The sequence below is a fragment of the Vespula pensylvanica genome, chromosome 1 (assembly GCF_014466175.1).
Source record: "Vespula pensylvanica isolate Volc-1 chromosome 1, ASM1446617v1, whole genome shotgun sequence".
Lineage (NCBI taxonomy): Eukaryota > Metazoa > Arthropoda > Insecta > Hymenoptera > Vespidae > Vespula > Vespula pensylvanica.
In genome coordinates, this window is record NC_057685.1 from 14,826,026 (window position 1) to 14,853,032 (window position 27,007).

Below are 27,007 nucleotides of genomic sequence, written 5' to 3' on the forward strand. Positions count from 1 at the left end.
GCTATCTTTCATTGCCACTAACTTTACGGCTGACGGAATACGCGACGCAAACCCAACCAAGCTGGGAAAAAGCTGAAGTAACGAGCCATTGGCGAATATTCATGCTTGTACTTCGATAATAGGATTTTCGGATATATCGTTGGTTAATACGTTTTCCAACGAACTAATCTCTTATGCATAATAATCTACTCTACGTGCCGTTAACGTGCGATCCAACGAAGAGTTGGATCATAGCATTTATCGTTATGTCGGGAACGTGCTATTATCTTTGTGAATTAACTATTGTGTTCTTTGATTCGTTTCCTTCATATCTATTTCTCTTTATTTTTCTATTTTCTTTCTATCGTAAAATTTCAGTGAAAGGAGGTGCACAGATAAAACGAGACAAAGTGTGTAAAGATTTCTTCTTTTTCTTTTTTTTTTATATATGTGTTTGCTGTCTTTTTTTTTTTTTTCCTTTTTTTCTATCTTCTTTTTTTTTCGTGACCACTGGCGTTGCCACCAGGTATCTCTGTAAGTTTTGCAACATCCTGCTCGTAAAAACGGATTTATCTTCGTGGCAACTGGAGCAAGCGTTTCCCATATCGTGGAAAAAAAAAGAATTAATACCCACTTGTTCTCCATTAGAACGGCGACTCGTTAAAATCATGATAGTACTGCGATTTTTTTCTATGACTATATTATCATTATCATACTTGCTTTCGTATAATTCTCGAGTATTTATATTCGATAAATATAAATAAATATAAATATATGTATATATACATATTTATTTATTTATATTTATTTATATATATATATAAATATAATATATATAAATAAATAATATATATATATATATATGTATACACATATGTGATTAGAGATATTTCTACATTCAGGCAATTCGTTCGTTGCACTATGTAATTAATTACAAACAAGGACGAATATCTCATCGATACATTCAAGCGAACCGATTGACCCATTTCACGTGTACGATTATTTAGTTATTTCTCTACGTTGACGTGTTTTAGTTTTTATTTCTCTTCTTTCTTTCCTTTCATACTCTCTATCGATCTATGCACTTGCACAGTATGTACGATAAATAATAGTAGTATTTCTTCATAGGGATAGAATACAGAAAGAAAAAGCAGAGGCAAAATTTATTCGATTAAAAGGTCGGACGGTGAGTTTTAATAAGTGAAATTTTCCATGCAACATCGCAAGAAGAGATTAGGTATAATTAAAAATTAATTAATTCCAATTTGATTTTAACGATAGAATATTAATCATGTAATCAAATAATATTTTTTATTACGCATACTAATAGATAGACTAATTTAATTTAATTTGTGACCGTAAAACTTGAAGGAAGAGATAAATAATACCGGGGAATTAGAAAACTTATAAATCAATCATATTTATTTGAAAGTTAAGTTTTGCCTCGCGAGAAAAGATGAGAGGGTAAGAGAGAGAGAGAGGGTAAGAGAGAGAGAGAGAGAGAGAGAGAGAGAGTTGAGATCCAATAAACCATTTCGAGGCTACTCCTCGAAGATAACTCGGAAAATTTCGCTGTGAGACTACTAGGTCGGTTTTATGATCGTTCATACGTACTATACCAAATCTACGCGTAGATACACTCACATTTCCAAGTCTGTGTATGGAAACACGCTAAGCGTACCGTCCGCAGGATGCTTTGATCGAGTATACGGGTGATACGTTCTTCGTTCGGAATCTGGAACGAGTTCATACACGTGCTTCTGAACCACTAGCATCGTGGAAAGAGAGATAGATAGATACAGGGAGATAGAGAGAGAGAGAGAGAGAGAGAGAGAGAGAGAGAGAGAGAGAGAGAGAGAGAGAGAGAGAGAATTCCACTCTCATAACCCTTCCTTCTCTTTGCGATATCAATCGTTAATCCGTTCAACGTAAAATCTACTACATCTAACGAAATTACGCATTCAGAGAACGAATAGGTAAAGATATTTATCCACATATATGTAAGTACCATGTATACATATATATACATGTGTATGGATATATATAAATGTATGTGGGTGTATCTTATGTGTATGTATATTATAGGTATATATAGAACGAAGAAAAAGAAAAAGATATTTTATAGGTCTAAGACTCTTCGTCGACGATTCATTACATTTCACCTTTCTCCTCCAAGCATTCATTTTTATTTGTCACATCTTTATTAATCTCGCAGTATTATACGACCCTTTCTATTCTTCTCGTTTCAAAATGTCACTTTTGTTATAGACCTTTTTTCCCCAGGAAAAAATAATTTCTCCAAGCATTTTTCAAATATCGTTATGACAAGTGATACTTACAATGTGATGAAATACGCGACTGTATCGATTCGATTTTCAAAAGGTCAATACGTTCGTATAGTATTAATGTTCTATAGATTATAGATACCTTTTTGTCTCCATTCTGATGTCAGCGATACAATCGCTAATTGCGATTCGACCGTCGAAACGATATGCTATTCTCATTTCTTGTCAAATGCGAAGATGTCGTTACTTGGGACGTATTGATCTTGTTACGAAGACATAGAATTCAATCTCCACTATCTTATGGAGAATTCTATAAATCTTATAGTACTATCGTCGATAATTTGTCGCTTGTGCGCGCAACGTTTCTCGATATATCTATGCATTTTATGCAACCTATAACGTTGTCGCAAATGAAAAAAAGAAAAAAAGAGAATAGTAACGATGAAAAATAAAATAATAATAATAACAATAATAATAACCGCGTTAATAATTTCATTTCAATTCGATTTAATCGTTAAAAACTTTTATGCGAACTTGTTTTTCCATAAATGTCAATGAATTCGTAAGTAATATAGGATCGAATTAAATGCACGACGAGCGACGATTTTAATGGCTATTATTGATGGAAATGAAACGTTCATTGAATTAAATATACGAGCAGACCAGCAGGAGTATTAAATTTGAAAATAAATCAATAGGAATATCCTTCTACTCTTGGGTAATAACAGAAATAAAGAAAGGAAGGTGAAGAGAAAAAAAAATAATGGGGGTGCGAGGGAGGAATGGAAGAACGGTCGGAGGAAAGTCTTGTTATTCGTTCGGAATTGAAAATTTTATATTAACAAAGTTTCTTTTAAAGAGAAAAATCACAAAGCGTCGACTCCTACATGATACTTGCAATCGTTTTCCGATCTAACAATGCCAATTCCTGATTTCCTCGTCTGCGATCGACAATCCTCATCCTAATTCTATTCTTTCTTTGAAACAAAAGAGACAAGTACCCAGATAGATACGAATTACTCTCGTCAAATCTGTATCACCTTTACTTTGCTTCAATTGACAATAGATTTAAAGAGTAGTTCGTCTAGCGTAAAGTTATCGAAAGGACTTGAAGGAAAGGTATATCAAATGTCGCAAAAGGACACTCGAATTGTGCGGGTTGAAAGCCTCGGGGAAAGATCCGATTTAATCGGGTTGTAATATTTCGTTCTGGGGTTAATCGAATCCCGGATTCGTCCGATTGGCGCGCTACCAAGAGTTCAAATGTGGGTGCTCGCATGGCTGCGAAAGATAGGAAGATCGATTAAAATCAATTACGAAGTAAGAGGAAAAGGGAGAAAATTCGATTGAAAGATAGGAGGGAGCATTAATTACCAATCGATTCTTTGTAAAACGAGCCGAAAAATTGACGCTCTGCGAATGGCATTTGAACTGTCCAATTTAAAGTTCTAGTTATTTAAAATCCAGGAGCGAGCCAAAACCGAAGCATTGTTCGTTGGTAGGACGTGACGTGTCTAGTAGAAGTTCGTCGGTAAGGGTAGAGTTAATATTCGTGCGTTATCTATCGCAAGCATGTGTAACCCTTCGTCCTCGAGACTGAGTCTGAAAAGGTGAGAGAGAAATGGAGAGACAGAGAGAGAGAGAGAGAGAGAGAGAGAGAGAGAGAGAGAGAGAGAGAGAGAGAGAGAGAGAGAGAGAGAGAGAGAGAGAGAGAGAGAGAGAGAGAGAGAGAACGACTAGATCGTCATATTCTCTAAAGTGGAACGAAAATTTCAACCCTTTGGAGTTTCAACAGACTGCATCGAGGTCCGGTGATAATAACGATGCCGTTCGAGTCGACTCCAACCTCCTACGACGAGGGTGGTTTTTATTTCGAGTTCACAGTCGATGTGCTTGTCTCCATTCTCCTTATCAGTTTCACCAAATGGTTATATACGATGTCGTACGATGGCAATGAGTATTAATTGCACAGGTTTTTGTACGAAGTAATTAACATCGTGTTAGTATCGAATCCTTTTGTTTTCATTCATTTTCGAGGATAGAAAGTGAAAAGATATATCGTTAAGACGATAGAAATATTTTTAAAGTGATAGATAATTTTCGCGTTATATATCTTTTTCGTGTTATTTTCTTATCTCAGTTCAGGTGTTATATAGAAAATCAAGGTGTTATATAGATATAAACTGATTTGTATCTTTCAATATAAAATCATGTATTCTTCTAACTCATAACACACTCGTCTTGATTATCGACATGATTCGAAATCACCTTAAACAAGATTTAACGCAGATATCCATAAAAGAGGGGATCAAATGAATTTTATTCCGTCGCAAAACGATGCACCTATTACTTTTCCTCCGTTGTCGTGAGACAACGTTAGTTAGCTTATTGTTAGCTGCATTCTAATTTCCATATTTATCAAGCCGGAGACCGGAAGTTTCTTCGCTTAACTTTGTTCCAGCCGTTGAAAGTTCCACTATTAGAACTTAAGGAAGCTTCACACCGAAAACTACTGCCCGGTTTTGTTGCCTCGGCAACGGCAAGAAAATTAAAGAGAAGTCATCATTTGATCGACCTGTCCTCCTTGGTAACGAATAAGCTATTTACACTCAATTCATTGTATTTCACGTTGCAGAGAATTTTATTCTTATTTCTAATGAAACTCGATCGAATTTAGCTATATTATTAAGCTTATTTCATCGACGATATATTGTTTTACGTGTAAACGTTCTGAGCTAAATAAAACGAGCTTTTGTTTCGTAAATAATCGGATTAAAAAATTATCCCCGTTCGAAAATCAATGAGAAAGGGCTATCTATGTTCCGTAAACGTTTCGAGTAAATTCGTCGTCTAGTCCATTATCATCTTCCATATATTTTCATAATACATGTTCATATTTCCACCGAAGTGAATCTCATTAAGGAGAAATTATGCGTACCTTTCGCTTTAACTCATCGCACTGATTACACGTTCTATCTCTCTCTCTCTCTCTCTCTCTCTCTCTCTCTCTCTCTCTCTCTTTCTCTCTCTCTCTCTCTCTCTCTTTCTCTCTTTGTCTCTCTCTCTATCTCGAACGAACGAATGAACGAACGAACGAACGAACGAACGAACGAAGGATAACGAACCATGAAAGATTATTTCAAAGTCAGCTCGTTTGAATCAAATCGTAAAAGGTATGAAAATTTCTTATTCGTACAAGTCGTTCGTTTACTCACAATCAATGATACATCTTTTGCGGTCGATTAAATACAAATTGTTATAACACGAAAGTGCGAAATAAAAAAAAAGAAATAACAAAAAAAAAAGAAAGAAAAACGATGAATTAACTAACGTGGAAGGGGAGAGAAGTATCACGAAGGAAGTAGGGAAACATCGTATCTCTTTTAGAAATTTTCTCCATAATGTTAAAGCGTTCCCTAAGCGTCATAATAAATGAAGCGAACGGGCGCGGACTACGAAACCTTTTGGCCTGATGAGGAAGGAAAAGGGGGATGGGAGGGAAAGAGAAAGAAAGAAAGATAGAGATAGAAATAGAGATGGAGAGAGAGAGAGAAAGAGAGAGAGAGAGAGAGAGAGAGAGAGAGAGAGAGAGAGAGAGAGAGAGAAAGAAAGAAAGAAGAAAATGTCTTTCGCGTTGGAAGAAATGCGAGGATGGAAATTAGAATGCTGGGAGCTTCCAGGCGAACGAGAGACGATGGAAATTTGTAGCAAGACAGGAAACGTTTGTTCGTCGCTGATTTGCTCGTATATTCGAGGAACGTTTTACTGGAAATGTTTTCAGAAATGAAAAGTAAAATTACGTAAAAAGGATATGGTTCATTTACGTACTTATTGTTATATTAATTGCCTCATTTGAAATGGTTGTTTTATCATCTTGGAAAGTAGATGAAGATGTGAACGAAAAAGAGAAACAAAATCATATTTGTCTTCTCCTCCTCCTCTCTCTCTTTCTCTCTCTCTCTCTCTCTCTCTCTCTCTCTCTCTCTCTCTCTCTCTCTCTTTCTCTCTCTTTCTTTAATGATACTGAGTGTAAATGAGTTATTTCAGAAATGCCAGGCAGATTATAGGGTAATGACGAAACTTTACAACGCCGAAGCTTCTAACGGTGTTGTGACTATTTTCTTGAACGTAGATGCTCGAGATAGTAAGTACCTATAGTAAGATATCCCGTAAGACTAAGATCTCTCCCTAAGGATGGTAATAAATGAAGAGGACGCGTGAATACTGTGAAGCTCTGGGATCACAGGGAAATATGTCTCGCGAAACGGAAATACTCTTTGACACAAACGCGACCCTAATCGCGAATAAATCATTTAGAATCATCTCTCTCTCTCTCTATCTCTCTCTCTCTCTCTCTCTCTCTCTCTCTCTCTCTCTCTCTCTCTCTCTCGTGCTTCTTACATTAAAAATAATCTTTTCAGGAAGGAAAAGCTCGTTTATATCTACAAGTCTGCTATAAATCGTGATGAATATTGAATATTGTAGAAGTTGTAGTCGTAAGTAGAAATAAGAGATTTTCGTTCTATCGTGAACGTTTTATATTTTCCAAAATAAACGGCTGATTGGATAGGTAAATGAAAATCTGCAAATGAAGTACAAATAGTCAGTTTACAGAGAATCATTTTACAAAAAGAAAGGAATGGTTGATAGACATAGAAGGAAGGCAAACGTTTACGTAAGTTGATTTAGTTTTGTCCGTGAAATAAGTAGATCGTGATAGTCTTTCTTTACTTCTATTCCTCTCTCTCTCTCTCTCTTTCTCTCTTTCTCTCTCTCTCTATCTATCTATCTCTCTCTTTATTTCTTTTACCTATGGTATTTCACTTGAATCTGTCTGTGGAGGGTGTACTTGTGCGCATGGACTATCTTTCATTCTCCACCGAGAAGAAAATCAAGGACAAATTTCTTGAATAATTCAACGATATTGAATTTTCTTCATATCGAGCAGAAATTCAGACAAAAGTGAGATCGATGTCGAGTCTTGGACGATCCATAAAACGTATGATCTAGATATATTTTATTTGTTTATTGTATCATTAATTCTCTCTCTTTCTATTTTTGAAATATATCATTGATTCATTCGAAAAATATTTGATTCTTTTTCCAAGCGTACTTATGCGACAAACGATAGATATCGAAACTGAAAAATTCGCATGGTTAACGAGCAATATTATGAGAATAACTTTGTTAAAGCGGCGCGTTGTTTAACAATCTCGAAAATTTAATCATCCTAGGAAATTAGAAATATCTCGCGTTCTATATGAACGTAGAACAAAGTCAAACTTCGCAACTATTTTCAGTTGACGTCACTCAAACGTGTCATAATTTAGTAAATTTGTAGATTTAACTTCTCTCTCAGTTTATATATTTCTGTTGAATAATAATTAGCGAACTAAAATTTATCAACATACAACAATTGGCCTAGGAAACTTTCATTCCTCTAATTGTTTTGTGATTTGATAGCCAATAGACTTCAAAATGAAAATCATCGACTATCTGTTTCATTAATAAAGCATGATAATCTCAATGTTCAATCTTGTTACATATTATTAGATTTGTAATAACATAAAGTAATATATATTAACGTATATTCTGGAATTATACATTTAAATATTCGATTAATACACGGATAAATAATAAAAATTAAAATCAAAGACGGAGTGTAAAATGAATAAATAATATAACGTCAGATAGTCATCGATCGCAATAAATATTTCCAAAGAGTCTATATATTATTTTTAAATTAACATGCATAGATCCCTTCGTCTTTTCGGAATTTTAAATCTATCCTGAACCGAAGCCGCAGAGGTTGCACTTTATCCTCCATCTTTTCGAAAGATTAAATTGTAATTTTCTAAGGATTTATTCGCACATCTCGGATATCAAGTAAAACGCGTCAAAGATTTTCTCCGCTTTTCTTTTTTTTTTCTTTTACTCAAGTAACTATCTACTACCTATACAATATTTCAAAATTGACTTTCTTCTCTTACGTCAAAAGCTCTACAAAAGCTCTAAGAAATTCGTCGACACTTTCGACCTTTCCACTTCTTATCTCTTAAATTCTCTCTACTTCTTTTTCTTCTTATATACATTTCACGTTCTTTCACGGACCACAAAGATCTCAAATCTTTTGGAAAAAAAGAAAAAAAACAAAGAATTCGAGATAAACTGCCGGAAACTTTCTTTCTCATATATATATATATGTATACGTATATATAAATTTTTTGTTCTCTTTTCGAAAACGTATTACGAATGAGCGGTCGAAAATTTGGATTATCGATGGAACGTGCAATTGCAAGCCTACCTACAAGATAATTGCGTCGTAGCTAAAAGAGATCTGAATTCTCCGGTTCGGGTTCACCGAGGAAGTAGAGAGTTACGTGAGTAGCCTTCCAAATCAAAGTATCCTGCAGGGTGCTAGACTGCCGAATAAAATCCAATCTCTCGTCTCGTCTCACTTCTCTTTTTTTCTTTTTCTTCCCTCTCTCTTTTTTTTTTCTTTCTTTCTTTTTCTATTCTCTTTTTCTTTCTCCCTCAACTGAATATCGTACTTACATGTATATCTAGCTGTTCGTCTCTTCTCTGTACTATACGTACATATATAGGTATGTACCTAGGTACGTATCTAGATGCATAAATACTTACACGCATATAAGTATATAGGTATCTACGTATATATGTGCATGTAACTTCCTTCGTGCGTTAGAAAACGTGAAAAAGTCATGCTAGGATAAAATGCCGTTGTTGCATTTCCTACCCGTTCTGAAATTCTCACGTGAGCTACATGCGAATTTCCGTAATAAGCATTCTTACACTTTCCTTCGTGTAAACTCGAAGCTCGCTTTTGCTGGAAGTAGAGGATTTCCATGGGACTATCGATTGGTTATATCACTGACAATACGTATAGATAGATACCTAGTATACACACACACACACACACACACACACACACACACAATACAGCTTTCTATCTAGAGACATAATATATCCACTCGATGGTATTATCGATTTGTCCAGAGTCAATAATAAATGTAAACACTTCGCTTATAATTAATTGCAACAATTCATATAAAATGCTGTGACAAATGATGTATGTAAAGTAAACGATGATGAGAGTGCGAAGCTCTTTGTTCGTATATTCGTGTTGTATATACGAGGTGAACGAACTCGGATAAAGAAAGAAAGAACGGAAGAAAGAGAAAGAGAGAGAGAGACAGAGAGAGAGAGAGACAGAGAGAGAAGGGGAAGAGATTCTCAAAGAAGAGAAAGTAAGCGAGATGTAAGCTTTCGTGTAAGAGAAAAATCCGTAAAAGGAAAGTCCGTAGAATAGAGTATCTATCTATCTATGTAGAAGGATCGTTCTCAAGCATTTGATTCGACCTCGATTCTTTAACAGTACGCATCACGTCTCATTTAATCCGTCGTTCTTTAATACACATCCATAAAAATATCGAGTTCAGGCAAAATCGGACAATAAATCGTATGTCGTATCGTTGATATTTGCGAAGATCCACTACGTGCGACGAAGTACTGGATTTTCTTTCCCCGTTTTCTTTTTATTTTTCCGTTTTCTCAATGAAATACGCCAGGAAATACGTAGATCCGTTGAACACGATCATACATAAATATCACGCAACGGATATTAATACCCGATGGAAAGTTTAAAAGTAAAATAAGTCTAGACCCACTCGTGCACAAAGTTATTTTGTCACGATTTTCAAATATTATCCTATCTCGATGGATCTACTCTGCTTGCAGATTGCACGGTGACAACAAAGATGAACGAAGCGAGAAATATCCGTTTTTAATCTGAAGATAGCGAGGAGTTTCAAGCGAGATGACGACAAATTAAAATGTGTTGCTTTCTCTCTCTCTCTCTCTCTCTCTCTCTCTCTCTCTCTCTCTCTCTTTCTCTCTCGGATTAATATGCAGTAAGCTCTATAGTACGATTCTTCATTCTCTTCTAAGGTCAGACAGACAGTTCTCACTTCGCTCCAATAATCTTTAATACGTGTTATCAGAGTTCCTATTCGACATCGATCGTAATTCGTGCCAATCTTTTAACGATACCTACCACCGGAACAGGCTTTACTACGCACTCGAATAAGAGGTTCTCTATTCGTCGAACCATTTATCTTTCCAGTCGGTGTCCTTTCAACCCCTTCTACATTCCAATTCTTATTCATGGGTCGCTTCCTCGTACGCGAAGCGTCCTGGAATGTCAGCGGAGTTAACTTATCGTCGAAACGTTTCTGCATGACGTCAAGGGACTTAAACAACGCAGAAACTCGCTATCATCCGTCTTCGTTTTTTGGAACGATAAGGAAAAAGAGAAAGACATAGAAAGAGAGAAAAGACGTTTTTGCGTACGTACTATAGCTTTCTTTAGCAAGTTTGTTACACCCGAGGAAAAACGTAATCAAAAAGAGAGAAAAAGAGAAGAGACTTTTCGACTTTGATGTCGGAGTTAAAACCGAAGAATTTTAAATATACAATGTTGAAAGGGATTTTTAAGAAATATCGATAATGTTGAAAATTCGAAAAAAAAGAAATATAATTTTCAATAGGTTTAGGTACGATAGGGATCTTTTAAGTTCCAGTTTGAAATCCTTAACTTGTATAACGATTTAACTTGAAAAATGACATATCTGTCGAAGACGAAAAAGAGAAAAAGTTAAATAATTTCCATATTTCAAAAGATATAGTAGGAAAAGGAAAAAGTCCGCATATTCAGAATATACGGATAAAATGTGCGAGTCTATGCAGATTTATATCTTCCGCAACTTTCTTTTCTTCAGCAATTTGTATTTTTCTTTCAAACAGAATCGTAGAGAATCCTCAGTAATGGGGAATGCAATTATGATATTCATGTATTCCAAACGCGCGAGCAAAGCATTTGCGTGCTTGCTTTTATGATATCACAACAAGTATAACTATGGCTACATAATTAAACCCCAACATTACGAGAAGCGTCGAGAATAGTAAGATTGGGAGGTAACGAATACGTAAAAGAAACTGTTCAATTTATTTACACTACTACACATTTTTTTATTTTTTACATACAATCGGTGTTTGAATTCTTCTTCGATGGGATTACTCGGAAAATATAAATATATATATTTCACGTTAACTCGGTATTCGGTAGCAAGAATAAAAACATCGTAAAAATGATACAAAATTGTGAGCATTCGTACGAATTAAATTCCACTTTGGTAGAAATGATGGTTTGATTTGATTGTGATAGTACGTTAGAATGACGGGAAACAGTGACATATTTCAGAAAAATATTCCGTACGAAATATTCAACTCGCTTAGAACAGGAATTGTCCACATATGGAAATCGACCTAAATTTTTACGAGCAGCTGTACGCCCGGTCGTTTTACAATATTGCTTTCATTTAAAGCCAAAAGTACATCGTCGATCAGTGCATCGTAAAACTTAGATGCTAGTCATGAAGCACATTAAGGAAGCGCACTTAAGAAACACCTGCGCTCCATGAAGCGTTGGTTCTCTTTTCAGTGAAATATCTTATGTCTAAAGATACATTTTTTATTCCGGAAAGTTCTACCGCAGTCTATGGAACGTACAATGCTGAATGTAAAATTTTACATGCCACCGAACGTTGTCCGGCGCAATGCTCTCTGCTTAAGCGAACTGAGCCCACGTCGCATTACTTTGATCATTCTGCTACATTAACACACCCTAGAATATATATATATATATATATATATATATATATATATATATATATATATACGGTGGAGCAGATAAATGGTTACAAGTTATTTCCTAAGATTATCTCGATAGTGATTTGAATAAGTGATTTGAAATGAAATATGAAGCACGAGGATTGTCGATTCATTATGATTAAAATAAGATGTAAAATTTACGAGTTGGAAATATTTCGTTTTTTCGAGAGCAATACAAAAACATTTATTTAATGTTTCGTTTAAAAACAATGAGAGTCATGCTTTTTTTATTTTACCATAAATTTAACGCGACGTTCGTTAATAATCATAATGGAAATAGCTTGGAACGTTTTATTTGGTTTACCTTTGTATATGTCGTACGTATGTATGTTGCTCCTGTAAGTTACGCTTGGTAATGCAATATTTTCTCGAAGAAAAATCGAACATCATTTGGACACACAAAAGCTTTATAAATTGGTATCGTGTAAGTAAAATGCAAAAGAAAAATTATGATTTACTTTATCACATTATTAGCTACCATTTCTGTTCGTAGTATTTGACGTGTATGCAATATACGTATATCTACGAAAACTAACTTTTCTCATTCACCATTAATTTCAATAGTAATCGTGCTACAGAGCGAACATCGTAGGAACGTCACTTAATTAGCCGAAACTAGTCTGTAAATCGAATTTAAACGTAAGAACTCAAAATTGTCGAATATTCACGAATTTGGATAGTGAATTCATGGAATGGGAAGAGAATGCTAAAGAGAAAGAGAAGGAGAGAGAGAGAGAGAGAGAAAGGAAGAGAGAAAGAGATAAGAGACTTGTGACAAGTCAGTGTTGACTACTGGCAAACCAAACGGAAACTATAAGAAACTTTGATGCTTATTATAGAAAATCTTACCTTCTCGAGGGCATTCTCCAGCGAGAAAAATTTTCGAGATAATATTAGTTCACGAAAGGTAACTGGAGAGAGGTCCTCGAGAAATTGGGTCGTAGAATTAAAATAAAAATATTCTCTGTCTCATTACGCGAGCTACCTAAGAAGGAAATGATTAAAAGTTTCATTTTAATGATGGTCGCAAGATGGTCGGTCTCTTCGATCTGTCTGAGTACGGTACCTACAAGACAGTAATTTTTAATGATAATCGTCATTTGCTCGTTCGTAACACGTGTGCTGGCAGCAACTAGATGTACGTACGTTTTGCTTACATTCTCGCACGTATCCCGAATGAGGAATAACATTTCCGTATGTTTAGAGAAACGTAAGTAGAAATTGCACTTTATACACAGCAGCCGCGATATAACCTGCAATTTGCCAAAGCGCACGGCAAATGTCCTGCGGGTGACTCGTCTCTTTCTCTCTCTCTCTTTCTCTCTCTCTCCCTCTCTGTCTGTCTCTCTCTCTCTCTCTCTCTGTCTCTCTTCCTCTGTACATCTCCGTCTCATCCTGTCTTTCTTTCTCTTCGTCTTTGTCTTTCACTTCTCTGTCCGCTTCCCTTCTTGTCGAGGAGAGAAAAAGAAAATAGACGGAAGAGAAAAGGTGGTACCGCGCGTTCCGAATTCACGTTTGAAGAGAGAAATCCTCTTTTCCTTGAAGCTTAGTAAAAACATAGAGATACTTTCTTCTACCGAAAAAACAAAAAAAAATGTAAAGAAAAAACACACAAAAAAAAGAAAAAACAAGAAAAAAAAAAGAAACGCAAAAAGAAATAGACAAAAAGAAAACAAAAACGAATGAAGAAATAGAAAAATGTTTGAGGCCGCTACAACCGAGTAATTTTTTTCCCCGCAATTCACACTAGTCTCTCATTTTAACGCCAAATTCTTACGTATGAATTTGTGAGATATTGCGATGAACCATTCAAATGGACTTCTCGTGAAATTTCCACTGTAATGGTTAACGTAACTGTCACTTATTTGCTTTCTTCGAACAACAAATAATTCACATAGAAATTTGTACGGGTGGGGGGAAATTTTTTTCCGCATAGAAAAAGAAAAAAAAAAGAAAGAGAAAGAACAAATCATAGTACAATATTCATGAGATAGAAAGAGAAACGGAATATATTTTTCAGAAGAACATAAATGGGAAATAAAGTAAAAGAGTAAGGTGCAGAGATAGTAAAGTTGCGGTATAACAACTTGAAAATAAGATTGAATAATAAATGAAGAGGAGAAACGTGAGGTGGTGACTAAAGGAAGTGACTAAAAAGTAAATCCTTAAAACTGACAAAGGTAAATGCTTTTTAAATACAAGAAGACAAAGAAATTCCATGAATAACGAGAAGTCAATAAGAAGGATCGGCGAAAATACTCGGTCTGATGGCTCGCAATAATAAATTATCTACGTTCTTGTTCTTTGAAGCACAGACTATGAACACGAGAGAGAGAGAGAGAGAGAGAGAGAGAGAGAGAGAGAGAGAGAGAGAGAGAGAAAGTGAGAAATATAGTGTATGTGTGAGAGAGAGAGAGAGAGAGAGAGAGAGAGAAATAGAATAGAACGTCTTTCGTCGAAGGACTAGCGTAGAAGCGCAACTTACTCTCTATAGTTTGTCCCAGATGCAATTATATGGTTGGAAATGTTAATTAATCTCGACACGGATTCAAACTACATTACGTATTCGATGATCAAAGCAGGTGAGTACGCGCATTGGGCGTTGCTAGTGCAGGAATGGTTGTGGTGATCAGTTAAAATTATAACTGGAAACACGCGCCTCTCGAATTCAGCCATGAACCTAGCGGAATTTATTCACGCCGTTCGCATTGACCAAGAGACTCCTGCTTTTGTCGCCAACCATAGCAGCTATTGCTCGTTTGTAAGCGACCTTCGGTGGGAGGGTAAACATTCGACGAAATTCTAATGAGGCCGTGCCTACGGCAGAGAGTGGCCATTTATGGTCGTACATTTGCGACTGCATAGCGATAACGTGTCCTGTGAATTTTGATTAGATATATACGTAAATATCGAATAAAAAAAAAGACAACAGCAACAACGAAATTAAAATATTCGATTAAATTTTTTTTTTTAAAAGCACTTGATAAAGTGTATTTATAAATCTGTCCTCGAATCGTTTTTTACGCTCGAGCATTTAAAGGGAGATAGCTTAAAATAGTTTTAGGAATACACTCAAGATATTTTTCAATTGTATTGAGTTATTTTAGTGAAACGTTTGCACGAGTTCATTATAATGGAAAGCTCTGTAATTTAAATCAGGGAGAAAGAAAGGCTTACATTTGCATATTACAAAAGCAAAGGTTCTTTATGAAACGAGTTAACAATACCTATTGTATCGTACGAATATGTACTTAACTTTTATTCGTTGTAATATGAAAATTCAATGAATCCTCCCTTCGTCATCGGGGATTTTTCTTCGTTCGTTTCGCGCGTTTCTCATGTAATCGTTAATTTCATTCTTTATACTATTCGAACGCAGTCTTATTTCACGCGTTTTCATGGCAACAATAGAGACTACTCTTTGGCCTCGTAGCATCTGATATTTAACACCGTGTAAATTACATTGGCTCCTACTTCCCTGAAACGCATACGCCCGAAGCATCCTCTTGGAACGTAAAACGAGCACTTCTTGTTCAGTTCTACTCGTCGAAATAATCGTCAGTTAACGAAGTGCGAGTTTGACTTAACGCGCAAAAAAAAAAAAGAATCAGAATATAATTTCAAATAAAATTTACGAACTAACGTCGTTTCTTTATTTAATATTCGTTATTTAAATATTAAAAATACGAAAGCTTTCGAATACTTTCCACAAATAGATGATATCAAATCACATCAAACGTTAATCGTTATGTTCTATTTATCGACATATTTAATTTTTCAACGACATACAAAAGTAGATTAGAAAAATAGAGAAATACGAGAGAATGTGTCAAGATAATCAAGTAGAAGTCGCAATATATCGATTAATATCGAACTAGGTCGGTATCTAATTACCAAGAAGAAATCTCATTTATGCATATTTTCAACGTCCTTCCGCGCATACAAATAATCGGGAGAAAAAAGAAAATAGACTCGATCTCGATAATAGTACGAGCAAGCAGAATCGTTTGTGGGACGAGGAAAAAAAAAATTATAGTACAACGATCGTTTCGCAAAGTTTTCCGACACGCATCGCGTGTCGCCGACGACGAGATATGAATCGCTGCGCGTTCATCTTCGTGTCGATGATGTATTGTATACTATACTACATACACACACGTTTTCCGTGCGTTAATATTTGCAGATTAATAATTCTTCCATAGTTCGGCCAATTTCGATCGTAATTAACGATAATGACATCAATTACTAGATCCTACTAATTCAAGCGATCTAATTTTGTCGTTCGTTAACGCACTTAAGTATCCCACCAAATCTTTATGATCCAACTCGATGATTATGTTCCCTTTGTTCGTTGTTCAACGCGATATCAAAACGATCGAAATCTTTGATAGAGTCGACGATCGTTGTTTGATCCTCATTGTTTGATTTTAGGTGCAAAAGCAAATTGTTCTTGCATTTGACGCGTTTAAATAAGCTTTAAATTTTGAAATAACGTTGAGCTTGGCTGTCTATTCGCTATTTCCGTCTATCTCTACGCTTATTTCATTGGGTCGTTCTATTCCAATGACAAGGAGACCCTCGAATCGAGGTCACGTCTCGATAAATGCGTTATAATTTCTGGGAAGGAAAACTCTTCATCCTTAGGAAGACGCTTTTCACGGTATACTCTAGATCTTAAGTCAATAAGATCAGAAAATGATAGGGAAGCCCTTTGAAAAATTTGTCATTTTCACGTCTGATTTAACTTTAAGTAAAATTCGTCAAAATATCCTTTCGATGACATAATCGTGATATAAACGTGCTGTAAATGAATTTAAATTCTTTTAATCGAACTCTTTATCGAAGAGCGTGTACGATAAGGGTTTTCTTTTTTTTATTTTTTTCTTTTCTTTTTTCAAATATCATCCACGAGTGATCGACTATAAACATCCTTCCAAACAATTTATATATCTAACGATATCGACGAACGGAACTTTTGCGCTTACACTCAGCCTTTAATAATTTAATGAAAATATCTGTAGATATCGAGTAATAACGATTTTTTATTTACCCCTTTGTTTATGAGAAACAACACAAATCGTATATTAAAATTGTTTAATGCATCTAAAGTATCTACTTTAATCGGTACGTCATTTTATGAATCGATCGTGTTCATAACTCGAACGTTGAAATACCATATTACAAAAGTTACGTACTAGAAACTAATAATCGAGACAGACTACATACGACAGCAATGATCGTGCAAGATAGAATAAGCTCATCGAAAAGTTCAGCCCTTTGCACGAAGTAGGAGGGTAGTGTACAGGGGCGTTCGGTCGGTAAACTCAACGTTAATTTCATGCAGATTTCGAAAGGGTTAGCGTAAAGAGCAGCCGCGAACCGAAGGTAATCCCCCACGGTGTGTTGCACGTTGAACAGTGACACGAGCATCGTAAGCACCGACATCCACCACCCATTTTCCTCTTCTCTCTCTCTCTCTCTCTCTCTCTCTCTCTCTCTCTCTCTCTCTCTCTTTCACTCTCACTCTCTCTCACTCTCTCCCTCTCTTTCTCTCTATCTTCAACGACGCACGACCATCTACGACGAATACTTTGACAAAATAATTTAATCTTCCGCTAGATCGCTAATGGCTTCGAGACGACATTGCGTAAATCCTTGACGTTTGTCCTCCCCATCCCCCACTTCCTCCAACCCCTGTCTCCACCGAACCGTCGCGCCACCATACCGTCGGCACTTCCATTCTGAAATTACTGTAATTGCGTACTGCTTGTCGACGAAGTGCTCCAACATCACCGATCATTTAACCTTTCATAAAATTCGAAGGAATTTGTCGAGAATAGAAAGAACTCACAAAGTTGTTCGATAAAATCGACAATTATTTATCCATTCGTCTACACGTTCTTCGTTTCTTCCTTTTCTAATTTTAAATCGAACATTTCGTTGAAATGCAAATAATTTTTTTTCTTTTCTTTTTTCTTCTGATAGGATATTTCGAATAAACGAGGTCGATCGTTATAAATTTTGTATTGTACGAATAGATCAGGGTTCGATGAAAATATAAGAAATCGATCAACAGATATAGCCAAACGTATAGATCATTTATCATTCCGTAGGTGATTCTAACTGGGAGCCTGAGGCAGGCTAATTAAATCTTGGCACGACGGTCACGATAAACGCGACATTTGGCTGATACGATGCACGTTGCTAACTAGACGCGTCTCGTCATGTGCCGCTGGTTATTATTTATTAGGTAACATTAATTGCCTCATTGAAAGATATAGAAAACGAAATTATCGTATAAATAATTAGGTTTGTCGAATCGTCGGAATTTTTATCTTCGAAACGATTCTCTTTCTTTTTCTAACATTTCAATAATTCTTTTCTCCATATTTATCGATGTTACTCCGTCGTTTAGAAAAAAAAAAAAAGAGAGAGAAAGAAAGAAAAGATGCGAAAAGAAAAAGGGGAAGTCATATTCCTCGAATATTCCCGTTCCTTACTGAATCCATTGAAAAAGACCGTACGACCATCCACAGTTTCTGGCGAATTTCTCATAGTATCATATTTTACGGTGCTTCGTGCTCTGGTGATATGTTTATCGAAATTTATCGAGCTTCCAGTAACGTAGCAGCAAGTAAACGAGATACAAAAAGAAAGGCGATACATTGTTACCTTCTACAATCGGAAAATAATTATCCCTGCTGGGATATATGCTTGCGTATATATGAGAAAACAACAGCGTATCTCTCTCTCTCTCTCTCTCTCTCTCTCTCTCTCTCTCTCTCTCTCTCTCTCTCTCTCTCTCTCTCTCTCTCTCTCTCTCTCTCTCTCTCTCTCTCTCTCTCTCTCTATTTCCATTTTCCTATTCCTTCGGTAAGCTTAAACGGAAATGCTAATGTCGCTGACAAAAAATTATTCTCGCTTGGCCCGATTCGAGAGGGAGCCATTAGTCCAGCAGCTAACGCTATCTTCCTCTAGAGCCGTGGAATAAATTATATTTTATATCATATAATGACTTTTTAATATCGCGCGTACAAGAATATACGTATAACGTTGTAAAATCATTATAATTTACTGTTCATATCAAAACTCCCACTTTTAATCTTGCGACACCGTAACAACGATACAACAAAATACCTAGATATCATCGTAAACGCAATTACAAGGAACACACAGGAGACAGTTGGAAGTGTCATACGCAGCTGTGCACTTACGGTTATGGCATTAAATGCATAGTTTCGGATAATGATGTTATAAACTGTAGTATTACCTAACTCATTTCTGACATTAGAAAATCAATGAGATTGATCGAACGAAGGAAAGATACGATTTATAAGTGCCCATATATCGCAATTACAGTTACGTATTAATGTTAACGATATTTTAGATTAGCGCGCATTCCGCATCTTTTCGGGAAAATTAGAAAAAGAAATATAATGATAAGGAGAAGGAAAAGGGAACACAAAAGAAGAAAAAAAAAACAGAAAGGAAAGGGAAAAAAGAAGAAGAGAATGAGAAGGGAGCCGAGAGAGAATAATCGTGAATTTTGCCGGGTGTATCAGAGGCTTGAATTTCCGTAGAGAAGGAAAAAATAGGACGGCATTGACGGACGGTCGACTTCTATCTCACATCGAGAGAAAGAACGAGAGAGAGATAGAGAGAGAGGGGGGAGGAGGAAGAGAGAGAGAGAAAACGAGAAAGAGAGGAACGAACGGGCGAAGACTCATCAATAACGTATTTACTCTCGCGAGCGAGTTCGGAGAAGCGCGAAAAAGCGCGAAAACAACGGCTGCTTCGACGATGTTGGTAGATGAAGGACTGTGAAAAGGATAAAGGGGTGAGGGAAAACTCGGGCCAATCGAGTTTGCCCCCTTTTTGCTTTCTCCTCGTCTCTTTCTTCGAACGTAAGCCAACGATCGGGCGTGGCCGGCATTTCGGTCGGTGATTCTCAGTATACGTACCTCGATTGCGCCTCGTTGTCTGCCGTTCGCGTGCATCAAAGGACGATGCACTTTCCGTGCTTTTCCTCGGTAGAATCTCTCTTTTTTCTACCCTCGATCTGTCTCCTACTTCTATCTCCTACCCCGATCTCTTACCCCTCTTTCTATTCCACCACTCTTTTCTTTGTTTCTTCCTTTTCGTTTCGAATCAGAAAGGCTCTTCGTATTTCTCTCTCTCTCTCTCTTTTTCTCTTTCTCTCTCTTTCTCTCTCTTTCTCTCTCTCCCTTTCTATATCTGTTTGTATGTGTATACGTCTATCTGTATTTCACGCGATGCAAAATGCGAAAAGCCTCTCCTACTACTTATCCTCCTTCGATAATATCCACCACTCTAACCGATCCATCGCGATTAAGCGATCAGTTACTCGAAAATCTTCCATTATCTAACTAGCTTTTATTTCGTTTTGTTCTTTTTTTTTTTTATTTTTCTCTTTTCCTAACCAAACGATTACGCACAAATACAGTATCAGGACGAAATATAATAGACGAAGTATAATATTCTATATCTAGATTCGGATGAAATGTAATATTCTATATCTAGAAATTTTATTGAACGATCATCCGTCCTAGGTAGGATGTATGTATATACGTACTGTAAATATTAAACGGGATTTTAATACTTGGGTAAAGTCGTGTATCTAATTCGACTAAAAGCTACGGTGTTTCTGTAACGAACATCGCTCGTTAGAACGAGAGGCAGGCATTGGATAAAATAATGTTAACAGAGCAATTTCACGTAACAATGAACTTCGTGAAAAAGAGAGAATAAAACGTATTTAAGAGATAGCATTCTCTTTTTTCGCCTCTTTTTTTTTCCTACAGTTCTTTGAAAGTAAAAAAGAAGATCGAAATCGGAACTCTTGTTCTATTTTTGCTTCATGGTTAGAAGACACCGAGTGTGGTAATTAACAAAACGAAAAATGAACGGAACATTCGTTTATCGATTAATCTAGAGGAAATTGTAAATTTTCTATTGAAAATATATAATCTTGTGTAGTGTATTATTCGATTTTTTCTTTTTTTTTTTTTTTTTTTTCTTTGGATCGCTTCGATGGTAGGGTCGCATGATCGTAAAGAGGGAATTTATTTTACCTGAGCGAGCGAGCAAACGAACAACGCGTTCAGAGCGACGATAATTAGGTTAGACGAAGAAAATGGATTTATCTTCGCACGAGTAGCTTCGACCTCAGGGATATAAGAAATAAATGTAATTTGCAAAAGAATAAATTAAGGATGTACATACTATGTCGTACGTACATGCATAGGTAGCTCGATCATATGTACATTTTAAGCAAATACTAACGAATGCGCACATTCGAGCGAATCATTCTGTCTCGTGATTTCATGTCCAACAAAATTTCCAATTCACCGTTCGCTGCATCGAACTAGCTGGATTCTGTGCTGTCTAGCGGGGTACGTTTCACTGTAACAAATGGTATTGTGCGAACGCGAACGATACCTCGTCAGTTGAAATCTTTTCGTCGGCTAACACGTAAATTTTCCAATGAAATATAGACAACGATGTAACGATGAGAAATATAAACCAAACAAAGTTAATGCCTATCATCGTAGGATAGGTTTTGATATTTTTTCTCTCTTTCTTTTTTTTGTTTTATTCAATAAAATAAATAACGAAAATACAAAGCTCCGAAAGGAAAGAGGAAAATTGTTACTGGATCGATTATCGTTCGTACAATGAATCCTGGAATTCTCTTGGAATTCTTGAACGATGTTAAAGGACAGAGTCGACGGATAGACGATGTGCTCTTCCTGGAATTCGACGACAAATGCTTAAGGACATTCGTCTTTGGTCGTTTCGTAGTCGGCGCGTAACTACTTGGTATTCATGCTAGGACGACGAACCGAGGCCGCAGACAGAATTTGATGCATGGACAGTTTAATGTCGATTTTCAACGAGTCACCAAGATCGGGACGTTCGATCTACGTTGATTGATCGTGAACATTCTCTGTGAGGAACTCGTTCGCATTTCGATGATGGGAAGGAAGATGTTGAGGGAAACGGGACGATCGACTTACCTATCTTCCGTGAGACAACGACGAATATTTAAGAATCTTAACGAGGGTTTTTAGATTCGAATTGATCGACGCACGGTCAGTCTTATTATATTTAATAATAATTAATTGAGATAAGAGTATCTATATATATTGCTTGAGTATACTTACGTATGTATATATAACGGGTACACGTAGATGTAAGTAAGAAATAGTTGGGTTAACGAAATTTCCAAGAGATTTTGCGCGGGCAATAATTAAAATTGTGTTAAAGTCGACCGGTGAAAATGGAAAGTAAGTAGAAGGAAAGGGAACGGGAGTCTAATTAGCAAACGCTGAGAAAAAGCTCGAAACGAGTGACACTTCTCTCGACGGTCCTCCGTACGGAAATTAATGCGTATCGTTGGCTCGATGACCTCGAAGATTTTTACCTAACATATTTTTTTTTTATATTTTGTTCTTTTTTTTTTTTTCTTTTACCCAATTACAATCGGCGTTTTGGTTACGATATTACCACCGTTATTGGACGTGCGTTATTTTGGATCGCTAAACGTTCGTTTCGTTCCACGCTACGTGCGCTTCTCGTTCGTTCGATCGTCAAAACAAATATTTATTTACGGTAACCGCTCGCAGACAAGGTCGTTCGAATTTCGTGTACATGTTTTCGTTCAAATCGGTCCACGTACCTCGTTTGACTCTTTATTCTACATTATATGTACGTGCGATCTCAAAGCATCAAGTTATTCTCGTTCAGATTTTCTATGTTATCGAATTTTAATCGTGTCCAATCATTTTACATTTATGATTTTGAATAAAACGATCGATCGATGCAACTTTTTCATATTAAAATAATACGTATATGTCACGTAACGAATATAGAAGAAAATACAAGTAAATTTTTTATTTTTAACTAGAAAGTTATTTAAAGCTCGAGAAAAATACAATAACGTTTATTCAGCAGTCGGAAATTATTCGAAACGTTAGATAAAAGTTCTTATAGGTTCGTTCGTACCATCAACAGATAGTTCTAACCGGTATAAGTAGTAAGTGTGAATGGTAGGAAGTTATCGTAATGATCGAAGTCGATGTACAATAATAAACTCAATATCAAACATTTATTATAATTCTCCTCGATATTCCCTTTTCGACTATTACTAGTACTCCATATGTGTAATAAAATAATTAATGATTAACACGTCGTGCTTGCTACCATTCTATGACTCGCAATAATTTTAACAAACTAATACGATATTTCTTATTCGTTATAGCCCGCTTTACCAAACCATTAGCTTTAACAAACTTTAATCTATCACGATAGACTATTAATTGGATCCAGGGATCTATTCTTGGGAAGAAAAATAGACACCTATCGTTATCGTAAATCGGAACGGATTTTGGTTAATTTTGGATGCTATCCAGTGCGGTTTCACGAAGATATGTTTCAGGGTTAGCTAGCTGTTTCAGGGATCGCTCAATGTTCTGATCGGGTACGCTATATCTAAATCTCTGCAGTTTCACGATTGCATTGAGACGACGACTTTGGAGCGCATTTCGACCTGCTTATATATTCCTCTCGTATTACATACATCACTTGTCACTACGTTGCATCGATATGTCATTCGCTTATCAAATCTTAACGGTTGCGTCTAACCGAAACTACCTTCTATTGGTATTGTCAAACAAACCAGTCGATCTCTTCCTTGCGTCTTGTGTCCCTGTTAAATCCACAGTTCTTCGAATTCGCCCGGCAACAATCGATATCAATAATTACCGTTCGTGAGCATTTCGTCGTTAAAAATTCAACGTTTAACGATGCTGAACGTAGGCAGAATAAAGCGCAATAAAGCGGCAAAATAATTAATGTACGCAAGAAAAATCGATAGGAGGGAAGCGATTCTCCCGATCGAACGAACTTCGACTAGTCCCAGAGCGGACAAAACGGAACCGTACCCGCAGATTGTTCGACAAATCGAATAGAGTCCATTTCGGAAGTACCGTCGATTCGGCATAGCATGCGCAACCACCTACCCTAATCGCTGACCACCGATTATACGCTTCTAGCTAAGCTCCTATCGAAAACATTCCGAAAATGCGGAGAAAACATGTCATGGACGACTTTCCAATGTGATATCGTTTTAAGAGGTGTAAGCTTTAATATCATCGACGGGCCATTCCGGTGAAAGCTTTTATCTATAGATTGCAGGATCCGTTCGATGAAAGTGAGGAAACGCTTTTTTTTCAATTTTTTTTTTCTACTCTTCTTTATCGAAAGCACGTGTTTCGTTGCTCGCAATCGAACGTTTTCGACGATGAATTTTCCAGGAATAGAAATGCATAGTTCAGACGATTCCTACGGCGTAACGAGTTTTCGGTAAGCTACCACGTACGTTCGATTGTTTTATTTTTTGTCAGAACGAAAACGAAAAAAAAAAATACGAAAACGAGAAAAAAAGAAAAGGAAAAAGAAAAACACGATAACGGAAAACGTCTTCTTTACGGTGTATTTTAAAATTCATGGGTCGGTATAACCATCGCTCTCGATACGTTTCACATTTATGCGGCGATTTTCCGCTATTACTCGAACGTGAACTCGATGCATCTGCGAAACTTGAGACACTCAACGTTTTTACTAGCCTCTTAAAACAATGTTCTTCGGTGATAATATTCCGTAGAATAATACGACTCGACGTATATATTGACAATTCGAAAGGTAGCTGTAACAACTTTACGAGCGCCCGAAGCTTCGCCGTTATACGAAGGTGACATTTTCCATGAGGATTCGTATTATTTCGCTTTTATTCCCAATAAACAAGTTTAAATAGGAATTTTAACTTGGTAGGTTCCTAACACGTATCCATGAATATTTGAGCGGTACACCATCATCAACCTCCCTTTTCCTTTCACGACGAGCTAACTATGTTTGCTCATAATTAAAGAAACCCGATACTCTTTTCTCTCTAGTCTCTATTTACGCAATCCTTTCATCTGATATATATTCCGTTATAATATTTTCGTCCAATTTAGTGTAATATAATAAAATTTCAGGATAACGTCGTACACGATAACGTAACGTAAATATTTCAATGAAATATACGAGATTATTTATGAAGCGAACGAAAACCTCTACCCAGAAAAGATAAAATAAAATTTTTGTTTGATCGAAACATTATAATATTTTACTCCCTCTGTAAAATATGAAAAACGCATCGGACGATCGACGATATTTTGTTGGCGAAAAACGAGATATGTTTTATTTTCATAAGAGAAAAAAGAAATAGTAGAAAGAAAAGAAAGGAGAGAGAGAGAGAGAGAGAGAGAGAGAGAGAGAAGAAAAAAAGAAATAGTCACCTTATCGAGGTTCGCGGCCGACTTAGCCAATGAATCTTCTCGTGTCCGATCAGTGACTGGGCGGAACTACTGACATAAGGCCACCGCAGTGTATAATATTTTCAAGATTGACGACGAGGGAGAGCAACTTCATTTTTACTATATCCTCTCCTTCCTACCATGTTATACGGCTAGGAAAACATCTATATCTCCGGTAGGTAACAAGTTTAACGTTGAAGGAAAATTATTACTCCGGCGAATGAAGGAAGAGGTTAACCGTGCTCGAAGAATATTGAGACGTCTAATATGTGAGGAGAGCTTAGATTATGTATCTTGCTACATAAAGTCCGAGGAACAAAAATAAGACGATGCTTATGTTAGAACTTTCGTAGATACGATTATTCGCTCGCCTTATTCCGTTGAATAATACATGTTCGCATGTTCGAAGATATATAAGTTAAAACAAATATATCTCATTCTTCATGAGATTTTCTCTATATAAACAAGTCTGATATCATTCACAAATAGAAACTCAACCACTATAAATTGGTCCCTTTGCCTGCGGTTAAATCTTCCGAGCTTAAACACGAATCGATGCAATAATGCAATGTTAAGATCGATCAATCCTAGTTGTGAATAGTTTCCTGTTTCCATCTCGTTTCACCTAATACGGTATTACGGCGAACATTACATAACGGTACGATTTAAACAAAATAACGAAGTGATCTATAACATTTCGAATCTATCGAATGGAAATGGTATTGATCGTTAACGCAAATAAATATAGGTAATTACGGTGAAAACGCACTTCGACGAACGATTTTCCGCTAATTCGCCGAAGACGAAACGCGTTAAAGATTAATCGAATCAATAACGTTTCCTCTTCGATCCAAATTCGAGCACTCGAAAGACAGTTAGAGAGAAAAGAAAAATTTTTTAAATCCTTTACTGCTATATTTCGAAATTTCTGACACGATTTTGAGATTATACGTAATTGGGCGTGGAGAATGCTAAATCAACCAACGAAATTCGAAATAAAGTGTCATTCGCGTGTAAATCGATGTTTCCGCGTGTGGTGTTAATTTATGGCGAGCATGAGTCTACGAAGGCGTACATCGAGGCACATCGCTAACATTTGTATGGCGAATGATTCACTATCGCACGCGAGCTTGTACTAGCAATATTCTAATCACCCTGTATAAAGTTGTAGTATTGTTTCGAAACGCTACACGTCAACCGGTCGCAATATACGCGTCCCTCGGACATTGCTCGGCCTAGTTTCCTTATTGTCAGTGAATACTATAGCTATTGCGATATCCTTGTTGTAGGAATGAAAAAACTAAATAACGTTCAATGACTACAGGGGTTTAGAAAACTCGACTTTCTGATCCGCACAATCCAAAATTTAAGCAGAAGTTACATCGTTAAATATTCTCGTTAGAATCGTATACGTTTGAATACATGGAGACATACACGAGAGATGAACGTTCGAAGATGAAACTTTTTCTCTGTGAAAAATTGTACGACATAAAACGAAGTTAAAAGTCGAAAAAAATGACTACGGTTCGTCGTGTTAAAAGCATCCCTGCATATTTACCTGCGTTCCTCTCTCTCTCTCTCTCTCTCTCTCTCTCTCTCTCTCTCTCTCTCTCT

General features: G+C 36.4%; 2 protein-coding genes across 4 annotated transcripts in view; one reads left to right on the plus strand and one right to left on the minus strand.

The window, feature by feature from the left end:
* Positions 1–27,007, minus strand: part of LOC122631806 — a 321,354-nt gene that overhangs the window by 287,593 nt on the left and 6,754 nt on the right. The window lies entirely within an intron of this gene.
* The window catches only part of LOC122631911, a 228,548-nt gene that overhangs the window by 36,156 nt on the left and 165,385 nt on the right, over positions 1–27,007 (plus strand). Inside the window, exon 1 of one of the 3 annotated variants that reach the window (XR_006327784.1) lies at positions 8,513–8,644. The exons of the other annotated variants lie outside the window; for them this stretch is intronic. The gene's annotated coding sequence lies outside the window, so the exon portion shown is untranslated. Of the gene's footprint in view, positions 1–8,512; positions 8,645–27,007 lie in introns of those variants that run through there. 3 annotated transcript variants of the gene reach the window in all.